At 36.2% G+C, this 17,667-nt stretch overlaps 1 long non-coding RNA gene across 1 annotated transcript; it reads left to right on the top strand.

Annotated features, from left to right (window-relative positions):
- The first annotated feature begins 13,225 nt into the window (after positions 1-13,225).
- Positions 13,226-13,748, top strand: LOC110815176 (uncharacterized). The gene is made up of 2 exons (XR_015821676.1): positions 13,226-13,485; positions 13,624-13,748. It is a non-coding gene; the product is annotated as an uncharacterized LOC110815176 (long non-coding RNA).
- Positions 13,749-17,667: the final 3,919 nt, after the last annotated feature.

The following is a 17,667-nucleotide window of genomic DNA, read 5'->3' as shown; positions in this document are numbered from 1 at the left end:
AAGATAAATTATAAATTAAGTGCGGAAACAAAATAAATAGTTAGGGTTTATATTCCTTACACAATAACTTAAATTACCAAATAGGGCTACGTAAATGACTATTTTAAAAGAAATAGCAAAAAAATTAAAGAACTAAATGGTAAATAAATAAAACTGAGCATCCTACTCGCAACTCTCTTGTGGATCGGGCTCTGGATCCTGGTCATCTTAATATGAAATGGTTAATAAAAGAATGAGGTACACTAGCTTAGTAAGAATATTACGCTACTCATCAACACAAAAATAAAGGTTGGTAGAAACAATAAAAATAATTAATGGAGCTCTTAATTTAAGTAAATTCATTTGTCATAAATAAAATCATTTATCGCATATTTACTGTAGCAAGATTTTCAAACACAACCTATACAGTTAATAACATAACATATATCATAATTTCATATGCAATCAGTCGGAATAATAATTTTCTCTTTTATCAGCCTAGTGATATCTATGGGGATCCATAGGAATGTTTTCACTACGCGTGAATCTTTATTCAATGTTTCAAATAATGGGCCATTCCCATACCCTGTCCGATATGAGCGCCAAAAGATACCATATCTCAATACCTTGTCCGGTATGAGTGCCAAATTACCAATTCTCGATACTCCATCCGGTATGAGGCAATGTTCACGATAGGGTTCCCTATATACCCGTTACGTCTACCATCTCTCAGGATATCCAGTAAGGCTACCGTTCATTCATTCACTTAATCAAATAATTTTCTGTTTACCTTTAATTTTTAATTTTTCGATTTAACTATAATCACGTAAAACAATCAATACATACACCAAGGAGATCTAATCAAATCATCATACTAATTCCAGTGTATTATCATACATTCGAAACTGTAAAATCAACCAATTAGCTAAACACGGCAAACAAAAATAAATAACTGATTTCGGCTCCATTAGTAACCTTTAATTAATTATGGATATTTTTAAATTACGTAAAATACCATATTATTTAATATTAAACTTCAATTCCATAATAAGGAATAGGGTGAGGGATTCTTACTCGAATTGGTGTCTAAATACTAAGCTTCTGACTGCCTCTACTGGCAGTCCTCGGATTTCCTGAATTTTTCTTCTGGGATTAGAACGCACTTCGAGTACTTAGAAATACCACAACAAATCCAAAATCAATGTTAGAAACCCTTTTTGGCCAATTCTGAAATTTCGGCATGGCGACTCCATCGTGCTTTGGCGACGGCACCGCCGTCCACGGCGACTCCGTCATGCTTTGGCGACATCACCCTGTCCACGGCAGCAGTTTGCCTCGAGTTAGCAGTTTTTATCTGTTTTTGTACCCATCTTTGTAAGAAAACATGTTAAAGGGCCTCGGTTGGCCCAAAAAAATTGAAAAAAATTAAAGCTTACTGGCGGCGTGGTTCTCTGGTGTGACGGCTCCGCCGGCTCACCTTCGCTGTTGGATGTTTTGCTTTAGTCAACCTGTAGAGAAAGGAATGGTGATTACAATGGTGGAAAAATTACATGAAATGGGAATCGGGAAGGGTATCATCGGATGGGGTTTTTGCTTTTTTCCACGGAGGCGGCGGCACGCAGTTTTTAGCATATCCATCAGTCTTTTTACTCCGATTTGGTCATGGGGATGTTTAAAATTTAATTTCGAGCAAAGGAGAAATTTTTTACCTCTTTTGGCTGTCTAAAGTGGCTCTGACGCGACAGCGGGCGACAGTCGGCTCCCTTCCCAGCGATTAGGTTTTTTTCTCTGGCGGGGGGTCTGGCTGCTAGGGTTAGGGTTTAGTGTGAAGATTATTATTTATATCCGTCGCAATTTGATATGGGCTATCTATCGCGTTTGATCTTAACAGTCCGATTGCATTTAAATAGAAAATGAATAAGGGTCATTCATCGCAATTTGATATGGGTCGTCTGATCAATTTAAATAGAAAGTGGATCTGGATCGTTCATCTCATTTAATCATAGTTGTCCGATCGTGTCTGAGGAGGGAACGGATCCAGACCGTCCGTGTGTGCGAGAACGAATTTGGACCGTTTGATCGCGGGCACGCGGATCACCAATGTGGCCTCCCAAGTGGCACCACGTCATCATCCCTTGCCACGCGACGCGCTCTGATTCGTCGGGACTACTAACTGGACGTCCTACGTGACACAATTTTTCTAAATTGCATTTTGACTTCTAGTTTCTGATTTTTCTTTTAAAACTATCCCCAGAACCCAAATTTTCACCGTTTTTTCTCAAAATTATTTTCAATTTCATTCTCCATTTAATTTTCTTCATTTTTATATTAAATAAGAATTAAAAAAATTAAAAAATTATATTTATACACTAATTTTAGTTACATTAAAATTAATTAATCAAGGGTATTACACCTATCAATTATACAATGTACATATATATATGTATATATTATATGTTAAGGTTCGACCAGAACTAATAAGTGAATAAATTAAAAGAAAACAGGCTAATACATGAAAATAAAAAACAAAAATAATCACGATCTTGGAAAATGTAAGGAAATGCATCAATAGATAGGTCAGAAAATTAATTCTTGATTTCTAAATTATTTCACAAAATTTAATCTTTAGATATTCTGTTGTCATGATGTTAGGTAAAGACATACGATTAATAGAAGTGAAAGACTAAATTAAATGATAGATTTTGAAATCAATGGTTACCGAGGAAACAAACACTTGTTTTCTTAAAAAATAAAAAAAAATGGCGGATGGTTCCTGTAATGATTCAGAAGTTAAAAGGAAATAAAGTCATGAATTAAATGCGGAAGTGAAATAATAGAGTTTAAAGTTTACATTCCTTACACAATAATTTAGAATGCCCAATAAGGCTACGAGAATGTCCCTTCTAAAAGAATAAATAAAAATCAAATAATTAAATAAATAATAATATACTGAGCATTTTAGGACGACATTCACTAGCTTTTGAAGGGAGTCCGGGTGGTGAATTCACAACCCTTTTGTTGATCGGGATCTGGGTCTTGATCATCTTGATATGAAATAGTTAATGAAATGGTGAGCTACACTAGTCTAGTAAAAATATCACACTACTCACCGATACAGAAACTGAAGGTTAGTAAAAATCATAAAAATAACCAATAGAGTTCTTGATTTAAGTAAATTTATTTATCATAAGGAAGACTATTTATTACATATATTTACCGTTGCGATATTTTCAAAATCAACTTATAGAGACAATAACTCAAATAATATTCTAATATCATATTCAAGTGAGCAAAAACAGTAATTTTTCATTTTTATTTGCCTCTTAGTATCCTTGGGGGCCCATAGGCATGTCCCACTATGCGTGAACCAATATCCAACATTGTCAACCTACTGGTTGTCCCTATACCCCGTCCAATATGAGTATCAAAATACCATCCCTCAATATCTCATCTGGTATGAGGGTGAATCGGGCAATCTCCATATCTCGTCCGGTATGAGCGTGTAGCGCCCGGAAAGGAGCCGCCGTGCCGGAGTTGCGATTTGGGCCGAATGGGGCCCTGGGCCTAATTTGGGATTTTTTTGGAACACGTGCAGGTACCAGTAGTGCGTTTCAGTTCCCCGAGAAAAATTCAGGGAAAATTAGGGACAGCCTGCAAGCGCACTGTGAAGCCGTTTTCGGACCCCGAAACGAGTAAGGACCCCTCACCCTATTTCCTATCACGGTCTTAAAGTTCAATAAATGATAAAACGGTATTTTATGAATCAACGAATGTGTGAAATTGCTTAAGGTAGCTAATGGAGCCCGAGTCTAGTGTGTTTGTCAGTTAACTGTTATTTGGCCTGTTTACAGTTTTAAATGCAGTATGAGATTTGATGTTTTCATTTTATAGTTTCGTGTGCATATTTTACTATTTTATTGATTATGGATTGAATGACTGGGATATTGATGCTGTATGTTGTCTGTTTGGCATAAATTATCGTTTTGCTTGTTTGTATGTGATTGATAATGCTGACTGAGGGAAAAGGAGAATGAAAGATTATGTGAATGGAAATTGTATAATGTGTTCAGCCTGACTAGATATCTTGGGAGATGGTGGACGGACCGGGTCCGTAGGGAACCCTACCGGGATTGTGGTCTCCCATACCGGACGGGGTATGGAGATCTTATGTGTTTTGGCGCCCATACCGGACGGGGTATGGGGACGACCCGTTTCACCCTCATACCGGACGGGGTAATGAGGTCTATGTTTTGGCACCCATACCGAACGGGGTATGAGGACGGCCCTGGAATATGATTTCGAGTGTTAAGAATTAACGGGTAGCGGGACCCTTATGGATCCCCATGGATACTAGTGGGCTGGTGAATTTAGAAAATATGTTGTGTAACGATTGAATTACGAAGAGTGTGATAGGTATTATGTTATACAGTTCATATATATGTTTTCATGATGACGATGATGTTATTGCTTTCGTATATTGTTTTTTATGAATTTCACCGAGGTAAGTAAATGGTAAAGGTTTTATTTTCGATAAAAGGATTTGTTGTAATTTATGCTCCATTGGTCTTTTTGTGTTTTCTACCCACCTTTACCTCAGTGACGGTGAGATATCGTGATGTCTTTACTGGGCTAGTGTAGCTCATTCCTTATTTAATCATTTCAGATCAAGAGGACATCGTTCTCGAGCCGGTTCCGCAGGAGGACGACGAAGGGGACGCCTAAGGACTCCATAGTCACATTCGTAGTTTTTACTTTCAAGTTTCCCCTTTAGGTAGTTTAATCTTTTATATTTTGTGAGCACGTTTTTGGTTTTAGTGTAAGGGATGTTAATCAAATTTTGTCTTCGCTTCCGCATTTGATATTTATAATATAATTTCCATTTTAAATTTCTGAGGCTGTTACAGAGCGCCTAAAATATCATTTCTCGATACCCTGTCCGGTATGAGGCAACATTCACAGTAGGGCTCCTTATGTACATGGTCCGTCCACCATCTTCCAAGATATATAGTAAGGCTACCATTCATTAATTCACATGACAAAACAATTTTTTGTTTGCATATTAATTTTAATTTCACCAAATCAACCATAAATCATGCAAGACAAACAATATATATATCAAGGAAGTACAATTGAATCATTTAGCCATTCCAGTATATCATCATGTATTTAAAGCTGTAAATTCATTAATCAATTAAATAAGACAAATAAATAATTAACTGGTTCCGGCTCCATTAGTAGCATGTAATTATTCTTAAAGTTGTCTAAATTACACAAAATACCGTATTATCTATTTTTAAGCTTCAATTCTATAATAGAGAATAAGGTGATGGATTCTTACTCGAATCAGTGTCTGAAATACTAAACTTTCTACTGTACCTACTAGCGATTCCCAGATTTTTTGAATTTTTATGCGGAGATTAAAACACGCCTCACATACTTAAAAATGCAAAAAAAAAACTCAAAATCGGTGTTAAAAACCCTTTCCAGCTAATTTTAGAATTTTGGCACGGCGGCACTGCCGCCTGCGGCAGTATTTTTCTTCGACCTGGCCTTTTTCGGCTAGTTTTGGCCAGTTTTATACCCATCCCTGTGAGAAAATACGTTAGGGGACCTCGATTGGCCGAAAAAAAATTAAAAAAACAAAAACCTACCAGTGGTGTGATTTTTTGGTGTGGCAGCTCTACTAGCTCACCTTCGCAGCTGGGCATTTTTCTTCTATCAACCTATAGAAAACATAACGATGAACACAATGGTGGAAAAAATGCACGAAACATGAAACGGAAAGGAGCTCATTAGAGGCGGTTGTGGGTTTTGCACGCAGCACCGTCCTCTGGCTTTGCCCACGGTTTTCGATTCACCTGTCGTTCTTTTTGCTCCAATTTGGCCATGGGGGTGCTTGAAATCAAATTCTGAGCGAATAAGAGAATTTTTACCTTTTTTGACAGTCTGAGGTGGCTCCGGCACATCAGTGGGTAGCGGTCGACTCCTTTCTCTGGTGACTGGTTCTCTTCTCCGATGGGAGGCTGGCGGCTAAGGTTTGGATTTGGTGTGATACGAAATATTTATACCCATATCACGTTAATCTGGACCGTTTATCGCGTTTGATCTTATCCGTCCGATCGCATTTAAAAAAAATGAATTTGGACTGTTCATCGCGATTTGATCTCAACCGTCCGATCACGTTTAAAGAGAAAATGAATCTGAACCGTTCGTCATGTCTAATCGGAACTGTCCGATCGTGCCTGAGGAGGGAACAGATCCAAACTGTCCACACGTACGGGAACGCTTTCGGGCCATCCGATCGTGGGGTACGCGGATTGCCAGCGTGACCTTTCGTGTGGCACCGAGTCAGTGTGCCTTGCCATGTGGCGCACTTCGGTTCGTCGAGGTTGCTGACTGGGTTGTCCTACGTGGCGCAATTTTACTTAATTACTTTCTTACTCCTAATTTTCGATTCTTCTATCAAAACTACCCTTAAAACCCAAAATTTCACCCCTTTTTTCCAAAATTGTTTTCAATTTCATCCACAACCTTTTTTTTTTCATAATTCTACATTAAATCAAAATTTTTAATTTTCAAAAATAGATTTTTATACATTTTTTTATGTTAAAATTAATCTCGGACTAAATTTTGGGTCCGGGTATTACAGTTTCGCGCATATAATTGTTTTATTTTTATTCTTAAAAATAAAAAAGTACATATGGTTTTAAATGGAGTTATAATTTTAATTCCAAGTTTAATCATACATGTTGTGAAGTGTGTAACATCCCGAGTCTAAATTCTGGGTTCGTGATGATGTAATTTAATTTTTTAAATAATAAAAAAAGTTAATTTTAATTTTTTTAGAAATATGAATTTTGGATAAATTTAAAAATAATTTTATAAAATAGGGCAAAATTATAAATAAAGGAATGATGTATTTGAAAGAACAATTTGAAAACATGGGCTAAATCACAAAAAAGAGAAATGTGGCCAAGTAGGACAACCACATCAGCAGCATAGCGAGTTAGAATGCGTTGCATGGCGGACAAGCTGGCACGAGCTCCACACGGGAGCTACGCAGGCAATCCACGTGCTTGGGCAATCCAACGGCCCGTGTTCACTTTTGCGCGCACGAACGGTCCAGATTGATTTTCTATATAAGTGCGATCAGATGGTCAATGCATCTGCAATCGAATGGCCCAAATCTGTTTCCCTAATAAGCACGATCGGACAGCTGAGAAGGCTCCACGCGGACCCCGATGAACGACCCAAATCGAGGGAAGGGGAGTATTTAAGCGCCTCTACTGAAACCTTAACCCTAGCCGCACACCCACTCACCGAAGAAGAAGAAGAAGGGCGATCGAAGGAGAAGCCCAGCCACCAGCGCCGCCGCACCGGAGACCCAAAATGCACTAGTGAGTGCAATTTTTCCTCCCTTTCTTTCCATTTCTCTGCCCTTTAACCACCTAACACATTTTTTATGCAGATTAACCGAAAACAACCGCGACCCACGATGAAGAAATGGTAGAGCTCGGTTGAGCTGCTGCACTAAAGATCAAAAAACACTCCGATAAGCAGTATCCTCTTCCCCTTCATTCCGTTTTCTCTGTTTTTGAGCCATCTAACATGTTTTTGATGCAGGGTGACCGAAAAAGTCACAAACTGCGAGGGAGGGATGGTTGAGCCCGACTAAGCCACTACACCAAAAAATCGAAACTAACAGTAAGCTTCGATTTTTTTTCTATTTTCACCGATAGACACCTCCTAACCATGATTTAAACATGTTTTTACTAAGAACTAGCCAAAAACGGCTTGACCGAGAGGAGGAGCCACTAGAGAAGGAGGACCTAGCATCGGAGCACGGTGGCACTGCCATGCCGAAACCCCAACATGACCCCCTTGTGAGATTTTTTTTTGTCTTTTTAGCCATTTCTCGCGTAATTTTACATCATTTTGATGTATATTTCAATCTTAGCAAAAAAATCTAAAAATTCTAAGAACAAAAAATCATTGAGAATCGTAGTAAAAAAACGATGTTCTATACACCGATCTAGCATAAGAATCTCTTATTCATTTTTTCTGTTACTATTAAATTGAAACAAAACTAATAATAAATAAAAAATTTAGTTAATCTGCAGTTCTTTAAGTGATTAAATTATAGATTGTCAATAAAGCAAGTAACTGGATAGTTTATGTCTGTAATTGAGTAAATTACAAACTCGTGGGGTGAGGCAGTTCGCTGATGGCACTGAAGTAGGCCACCCTGCCCATTCCAGTCACTTGGGAACAGTTCCTTTTAGCTTTCAATGTAGAGTATCTCCCAGAGCATCTTCGACATTTGAAGGAGATGGAGTTCGCACACCTGGTCCAGGGTGAGATGACAATGTCTGAGTATACCCAAAAATTCCTGGAGTTTGGCCGATATTCTCCTGAGAGCATGATAGACGAAGGCAGAAATGCAAGGAAGTATGAGTGGGGCCTCCGTCCTGAGATCAAACAACAACTGTATGTATTCGAGCTCAACACTTACTCAGCAGTTTTAGCCAAGACACAGCTGATAGAGAGGAACTTTCATATCTTTTCTCCAACAGTGGGCATTCCAGACCCCTGGTTCCAAACCGTAGGCCAGCATCTATTGCACTGATCCAGCAGAACAAGACACCTAGGCCCGCAACTTAAGCTCATTCTCAGGTCCTGACAGCAGGACGTGGTAGAACTTGCTAGCACTGTGGTAAGGATCATGGAGACAGACATACTATCACCTTAATAATATCTGCCGCATATGTGGAAGTGTCCAGCATTACACGAGAGAGTGCTCGCGGAATCAAAATCAGACCAGACCTCTAATCTAGGGCAGAGCCTACACCCTTACTCAGCAGGATGCTAAAGCTAACCCCAAATATAATACAGGGTACGTATACTATCTGTAATCACCTTGCACATGTTTTAGTTGATACTAGTGCTTCACATTCTTTTGTTTCACATTTTTTACAAAACATTTGAATGTGTTACCTGAAAATCTTAATTTTGTATTGTTTATGTCTACTCTTGCGAATTGGACACTACTAGGAAACATCATATACAAAACCTATATCGTAGAAATAACATATAGAAAATTGAGTGTAGACCTTATAGCATTAGATACGGAGAATTTTGATGTAATTTTAGGGATGAATTAGTTAGTGCTGTATCACGCTACCGTAAATTATTTTCATAAAAAACTAGTATTCAATATTTCTAACGAAGAGTCCTTCATAAATTAATAAAATTTTTAGACATTATTCCCTCATGGTAATTGCATTGTTTATATGATGTGTTAACTCAGTTGTTCTTTTCTACATTAGGTAAGTCTAAAAAAGAAATTTGCATTCAAAAGATTCCTGTGGTCCGAAAATTTTTGGATGTATTCTCTGATGAAGTATCCAAACTGTCAGTGGATAGAAAAGTTGAATTTACTATAGATCTTTAGTCTGACATCCAACCCATTTCAGTTGTCTCTTACCATATGAGTCGTGTTGAGATAGAAGAATTAAGAAAATAGATCAAAGAATTATAGGATAGTGGGTTCATCTGACATAGTATATCTCCTTGGGGTGCTGGAGTCATGTTTGCAAGAAAATGGGATAAGTCTCTAAGGTTGTGTATTTACTACAGGAGATTGAACATGGTCACAATCAAGAACAATTACCTCCTTCCTAGGATCGATGATCTTTTCGATCAGTTACAGGGTACTCAAGTTTTTTCCAAGATTGACTTGTGTTCGGGTTACCATCAAGTAAAAATAAAGACAGAAGACATCCCCAAGACGGTTTTCAGAACCCGGTATAGGTATTATGAGTTCTTGGTCATGCCATTTAGGTTAACCAATGCACCAACAATTTTTATGGATTTAATGAATAGGGTCTTCAGACAGTTCTTAAATTAGTTCGTGATAGTGTTTATCAATTATATCATAATCTATTCAAAGAGTAGAGAGGAACACGCTCAACACCTGACTCAGATTTTACGAGTTCTTAGGAAAAAGAAACTTTATGTAAAACTGAGCAAATGTAGGTTTTGACTTGAGCAGACTCTTTCATCAGGGTACATAATATCAAAGGATGGGGTGTCAGTGAATCTCGAGAAGGTTGAGGTAGTAATGGATTGGGAGAAATTGACTTCGGTTAAGGAGATTTGTAACTTTTTTTTTGGGTAGGTTATTACTATAGGTTTGTATAAGGGTTTTCAAGTACAGTCACACCTTTGACCCACCTTATGAAAAAGAACATCAAGTTTGAGTAGAATAATGACTGTAAAATGAGCTTTACAGAACTTAAGAAGTTATTGACTACCACGTCAGTTTTAACTCTGCCGAGTGGGACAAGTGAATACACAGTGTACAGTGATGCCTCCTATCTAGGGTTGGATTGTATTCTGATGCAGCATAGAAAAGTTATAGCCTATGGGTCCAAGTAATTGAAAAATCATAAAAAAATTACCCCAGTCATGACTTGGAACTTATTGCTATTATCCACACGTTGAAGACTTGACACCACTACTTGTATGGAGAGACTTTTGAGATTTATATAAACCATAAGAGCTTGAAGCATATATTCACCCAGAAGGATCTCAACATGCATTAGAGGCGTTGGATAGAGCTTCTCAAGGACTACGATTGTAAAATCTTGTATCACTCAAGCAAGGGCAATGTGGTAGCCGACACATTCAGCTGGAAAAATTTAGGCATGTTGGCTCACATAATGACTTCTAAATACAAGATAATAAGAGTTGCACAACAGATATAACTTTAGGATTTGAAAAAGGCCACATGCTTGGCTCATCTAGCTGTTCAACTCGAACTGATTTAGAGAATAAAAGAAGCTCAACTGATTGATTCCACTCTAGCAGCTCTTAGAAAGGATATAGAACAGGGCATAAACTTATAATTTTGAGTATCTGTCGATAGGTTGCTCAGATTCCAAGACAGGGTGTGTGTTCCAAATGACAATGAAGTAAAAACGGATATCATGATAGAGACTCATAGTTCAAAATTCACACTGCATCCTGGAAGTACTAAGATATATCAAAACATACGACCCCGATTTTGGTGGAGTGGGATGAAAAGGGAAATTTTTGATTTCGTCTCCAAGTGCCTTGTATAACAGCAGGTTAAGGCAAAGCATCAACGCCCAAACGTGCTACTTTAGCAATTACCAATACCAAGAAAACCATTCTCCAAAAGTTAGGAATCGAACACGAGGTTATTTCTAATTTTTTCGATAAGACCCTCACGCTCACCGTGGTGACGTGAACACTCTAGCTCCTAAAACCTGTACACACACGTTAATACCCATTTCCATCGAGAACCCATGCTAAAAGAGGGACAAAAAAATTCACATGGTTCGGGTTCAGTGCCCAGAAAAGTCGAAATAGCCTCAGGTTCGATTCTTAACTTCCGAAGAATGGTTTCTTTGGTTCCCCGAGAGAACTCCTCACTTGCTGCGACGGTTGAGCGATTTGGTTTCACACCTACATACCCGTTAGAGTGAAATGCGAAAAAGGAATCTTGGAGAAATGGAAAGGGATGAAACTCACCTGTTTTATGAACGTCTGCGTTGCGTGCAACACGACTTCGAAATCTGCTAGCAACGCGACGTTTCCTAGTCGCGGTTCCATTTCCTTTCCTTCCATCTCCATGCCACCTCCTCCTTCTTCTTTGGTTGTGTTTCATTCTCTCCTTCTGGTTTCCTTGCTCGTCTCTCTCTCTCGCACGGTGTTCTCTTCTCTCTCTTAACCCGACCCTCACTCAGCTCAGCCTCCTCTCTCACCGGCTCGACTCATCTCTCTTCCTCTTTTATTTTCGGCTATCATTTGCTGAGTGAAAAAATCCTAATTTGTTCCTTTAAATACTAGTTTCCCTAGCCATCCGATCTTGCAAGATTAGATATGGGTCGTTCAACTAGATGTGATTTCAAGCTGTCAGATCTCTCAGACGGTGCGATCTTGATCTTTCATTTTCTGATTTTTATTTGCCCCCTTCCACTCTTATTTAATTATGCATTTGACCCCTTTTTTCCACATGTTTTCACTTAACTTCTTAAAATTTTATAGAAACCTCCTAATTTCTAAAATTTCTTTCATTTATACCCTAAGTTCTAATTTATTTTATTTTTTCATAAAATTGATATTCTTTAATTTATTTACTTATTTACACACCCTTCTATTGAGGATCGGATATTACACCATCTCTCCTCTCTAAGGATTCATATATTTTGTTCTAGTTAGTAATATTGTTTTTCTCACTCTAAAGTTGGATGTGTTGAAGTGTCCCTCCAAAAAATAATTTTTTTGATTTATTAGTGGGATATATACTTTTAGTTTAGGTATATTTACTTAAAGTAATGATATATCTTGTTTATAATATATTAATAGATTAATAATGATGACGGCTGTAGCGTGCATGATTAATTGATTGGAATTAACTTGTTCATGCATGTTGTAAGATATTATGAAAATAAAAGATAAATCACATTATGAATTGATATGAATTAATTTGTGTATATAGAAGTTCTATAGAATTAATATTTTTTGTTAATATAATACTTTTTATGTATAAGTGGATATAAATATTATTTTCAAAGCACAGATTCAATATATTAAAGGTACTTATTTGCATATTAATAGGAATAGAAATAGAATACATTTTACTAATTTTTAGAAACAATAATTTGTGATTGCAGGTAAACAGCCTTTAAAATTATGTGACAGACCTTTTGTGGCAAATTTAGCGACAGAAACCGAAAAGCCAAGAATGTTAGCGGCGGATAAGAAATTGCAGCTTTGGACCTAACCCTGATGGAATTAATAGCGGCAGTCCCACATCGGATTATGTAATATTTTTAGCGGCAAGGTTACCGTCAATAAAGCTCAGTATTTCCCCCCATGAAAAACTATTTTTGCTCTAGTACCAATAGTGTTAATATTCATTTAAAAAAGACTTGTTTAAGTATTTAGGACTATAACTGAAGAGAATTTTTTTGTAAATATTATTGTTTTATCTTAAAGATTTAAAAAATATAATAAAAAATATTATTTTTTAATAAAAATTCATTTAATTATTTCTAGTTGATTTTAATATATTATCTCATGCCTCATGCACCGCATTAATGGTGCACTTAAAGAGACGTATTGGAAATGAGATTTGATCAGCTTAAAAATAATTATTAAAAATAAACATGACTTTAAAAATGAACTGCCCTAAAAAAAACTATAAATAGATGTGAAATGGTTGAGGAGTGATACAATAGAAAGCTAAACTTTATATTATTCAGTTTCTTAATTAATTTGTTTTAGAAGACATCAAAAACATGAGTCTGGATGGTAAGTTAGAAGCTCATGTAGAGATTAAGGCTTCAGCTGAAAAGTTCCATGAAATATTCACTCACCATATCTCCAACGTTAGCACCGACAAGGTTCATGGCTGTGACTTACATGAAGGTGATTGGGGTACAGTCGGCAGTATTGTCTACTGGAATTACTTTCTTGGTAAGCTGCCTGCACGTATATAATACATATGTATAGTATTATCTCCATATTCTGGCAAGACTTTTTTTGTCTTCCAGTTGCCCAGACAACTATCTTGATTAACCAGTGTGTTGGTATTGTCTTTTTTTTCTTTTTCAGCAAGAGACGTAACTATGACTTTTTAGGCCTTAATTTTGTGGGCGTGGCTCAGTTAGTTTGATTTCTAAAAGAAGTTTGGGGAAAGAAAAACAGTAAAATCGATAATTTGACAATTTCAAATATTACATTATGTGGGTAATGCTCATAATAAATTTTGAAAAATAAGCTTAAGGAAGTTTCCCAACTACCCCGCCTATTTTGATGAGAGATAATATTTTTATATTATTAAAAAAATCCGTTAACATCAATTTGGAAATTATTTTATTATTAAAATCATATTTAAAATATTAAAATACTTATCACTATTTTTGTCTAATTTGGTTCCAGTTTTTATTTTTTATTTTTCTTTTAATTCAATTCGGTTCTTAACCAATTTACAAATATATTCTTAAAGGAATTTTCAGGTATGATTGATTGAAATTCAAATCAGTATTTAAATGCTACAGTTTTGACTTTCTTATTATTTCTTAGATATTTTGGTGAATTGATTCTTAAAAAAAATTAAATTAATGAAATATTTTATTAAATTAATTATCAACAAAATTTAAGCTAAAAATTTTGTCCTACTTGAATTTGTGAATTGATTCTTAAATTATACTCTACATAATTTTTTTTTAAGCAAGAAATAAATTTATCTAAAAGTGATAATAATTTTTTTAAGTGAAACATAAATGGATTCCTAAAAGAAACCTCAAAAACTAGAAATAAGAATATATAAAAACCAAATAAATAAAAGCTAGCAATATATACAAATTCTTCTAGAATTATACTTTGTGACCCACTTTGTAAAAGCCCAAAACCTCTATTAGGGATTCTTAGCATATGATTCAAAAATAGTAAAATAAACAAAACTGAAATTTGTAATTTAGCGAAAACAATTAGAGTTTAAGTTTACATTTTTCGCAGAGTTTACTTAAAATGGCAAATAAAATTATGAGAATGTCCTTAAAAACTTAAATAAAAAAAGTAATAAAGAAAACAAATATGATGAACATTTGTTTGAAACTGGAAAAACGAAAGACAATCTTCTAACTAGTTTTCTTACTGTTCAGGATTCGAGTCTTGGTTGTCCTGATTTAAAATGGTTAATAATAAAAGATGAGTTACACTAACTTAGTAAGAATATCAAAGTCTTACCACTGATACAGAAAATTAAAGGGTTGTAGGAAATATAAAACAACAAATGGAGCTCATTTTTAATAAAATTCGAACACTAGTGTATTCATTATTCATTTCACTGAAAATATTAATTTTCTCAACTTACCTATAAGTTCTTAAATATCATTTATTAAGATAAATATCAGAATAACAATATGTAATGCACATTTTAAAGACATATAACAATTAAATTTACGCTATTTTTCAAATTGGATTCCTACCATATTCATCTTTATTTTTTTATTTTACCTTTCGGTGCTAGTGGAGGGTTCGTAGGGATCCCCACTACGTAGACACAAACATTTATTCTATAATCAAATGACCATCCTCATATTCTATCCAGTAATGGGGGCCAAAATACATAATTGCCTCAATACCCCATCCGATATGAGCATAATTAAAATAATTTGCAACTCCTTCCGGTATGGGACTTCTCAGTCCCGTTTTATTAAGGGTAATATCCACGGTAGGGTTCACCCTATGCACCAAGTTCGTACACTCTTTTCTAAGACATCCAGTAAGTCCCTTATCCAACACTATTAATTCACACATATCTTTTCTTTTATTTACTATTTAGCCTTAAGAGACACGTATATATGTATCCCAAAAAATATATGAATAATGAATTTACATTTTAGGGTACGTACGTGAAATAAACATACATTATATTGACAAAAATATATTATACACATAATAGGATGACATGACAATATATATTAAGAAATCTTATCATGTTCACTGGAGAATTAAAATAAATACATTAAAGTAAGTAGTACAGTGAGTAAATAAGCATAATAAACAACTGAAGAAATAACTACAGCAAATAAAAACTCAAAACAGACATAAACTAATCGGTTACTTGCTCCATTGACAACACGTACTTTAATCAATTAAAGGACCGTAGATTAATTAAAATTTTATTTATTATCAGTTTAGCTTCAATTTAACCGTAACAGAAAAAATGAGTGAGGGATTCTTACTCTGAGTCGCTGTCCAGAACACCACCTTTTTTATTACAATTCTTGGCAGTTCTCGATTCTTGGATTTCTTGGATTTTCTAGCTAAGATTGAAATGTACATAAAAAACGTGAAAATATGTAAGAAACGGCTAAAAAGACAAAAAACCTCATCGGGGGGTCGAGTTGCGGTTCCAGCATGGTGGCGCTGCTGTGCTCCACTGCTGGGTTCTTCTTATCCAGCGGCTCCTCCTCTTGATCAAGCCATTTTCAGCTAGTTCTCGATAAAAACCTATTTAAATCATGGTTAAGAGGTGTCTATCAGCAAAAAAAAAGAGGAAAAATTAAAGCTTACCGATGTTTTGATTTTCTGGCATGATGGCTTAGCTGGGATTCGTTATCCCTCTCTCATAGTTTGCGGCTTTTTCAGTCACCTTGCATCAAAAACATGTTAGAAGGCTGAAAGGTAGAGAAAACAAAATGAATGGGAAGAGGGTACAACTTACTAGAGCATTTTTTGGTCTCTGGTGCGGCGGCTTACTCGAGCTCCATCGTTCCTTCATTACAGGTTGTGGTTGTTTTCAATTAATCTGCATTAAAAACATGTTAGGTGGTTAAAGAGCAGAGAAACAGGAAGAAAGAGAGGAAAATTCGCACTCACTGGTGCATTTTGAGTCTCCGGTGCAGTGGTGCCAGTGGCTGGGCTTCTCCTCCGGCCGCCCTTTTTCTTCTTCTCTAGCGAGTGGGTGTGCGGCTAGGGTTAGGGTTTTGTTAGAAGAGGCACTTAAATACTCCCCTTCCCTTACTCTGAGTAGTCCATCTGGGTCCACATAGAACCTCCTCAGTCATTCGATCGCGCTTATTAGGGAAACAGATCTAGGCCATTCTATCTAAGACGCGTGGGTAGTTCGATCGCACTTATCCGGGAAATCAATCCAAACCGTTCTTGTGTGCGAGAGTGAACATGGGCCATTGGATCGCCCAGGCATGCGGATCGCCCGTATAGCTCCCGTGTGGAGCCTGTGCTTGCATGTCTGCCACGCGACACATTTTGACTCGCCCTGTTGCTGATGTGGCTGTTCTACGTGGCTGCATTTTCCCTTTTTGTGATTTAATCCCTGTTTTCAAACTTTTCTTTCAAATATACTCTTCTTTTATTTATAGTTTCACCCTGCTTTCCAAAATTATTTTCAAATTTATCCAAAATCCATATTTCTTAAAAAAATTAAAATTAACGCTTTTTGTTATTATTTAAAAATTAAATTATGTCATCCCGAGTCTAAATTTTGGGTTCGGGATGTTACAATTCTCACCCTCTTAAGAAAATTTGGTCCCTTAAATTATTATCCCCTAGTCAAACAATTGAGGATACCTTACCCTAAAGTCTGATTCTAACTCCTAAGTGACCTCGTCCTACAAGTGATTTTGTCATAGAACTTTGATAAAGAGAATTTCTCTGTTGCGAAGCACTCTGCTCTTTCAGTCCAAAATGATAACTAATACCTCTTCATAAGATAAATCCTCCTTAAGTAAAAGTAGCTTGTAAGACAAAACATGTGAGAGATCATAGTTATATTTGCACAGTATTGACATATGGAAGATGTTATAGACTTTGGATAGTTCTGGAAGCAATATTAGTTTATAAGCGGATATCCCAATCCAGTCCAAAATTTTAAATGGTCCGATGAACCAGGGATTCAACTTACTCTTCTTTCCAAACCTAGTGATGCCCTTAAAGGGAGTGACCTTAAGAAACACTCGATCACTTTTGTCAAATTCCAAATCTCTCATTCACATGTCTGTATAACTTTTTTGTCTATTCTGAGCCTTTTGAATATTTTTCCTAATTTTGGCAATCTTCACTGTGGTCTCATTTACAAGATCTGAACCAATCAATTTCCTGTCACTCACTTATTCCCAATAGATTAGT

Source organism: Carica papaya, chromosome 1, assembly GCF_054855325.1.
Source record: "Carica papaya isolate Zhongbai chromosome 1, ASM5485532v1, whole genome shotgun sequence".
Classification (NCBI taxonomy): domain Eukaryota; kingdom Viridiplantae; phylum Streptophyta; class Magnoliopsida; order Brassicales; family Caricaceae; genus Carica; species Carica papaya.
Note: the sequence above shows the minus strand (reverse complement) of the source record. Positions and strands in the feature narration are given on the sequence as shown.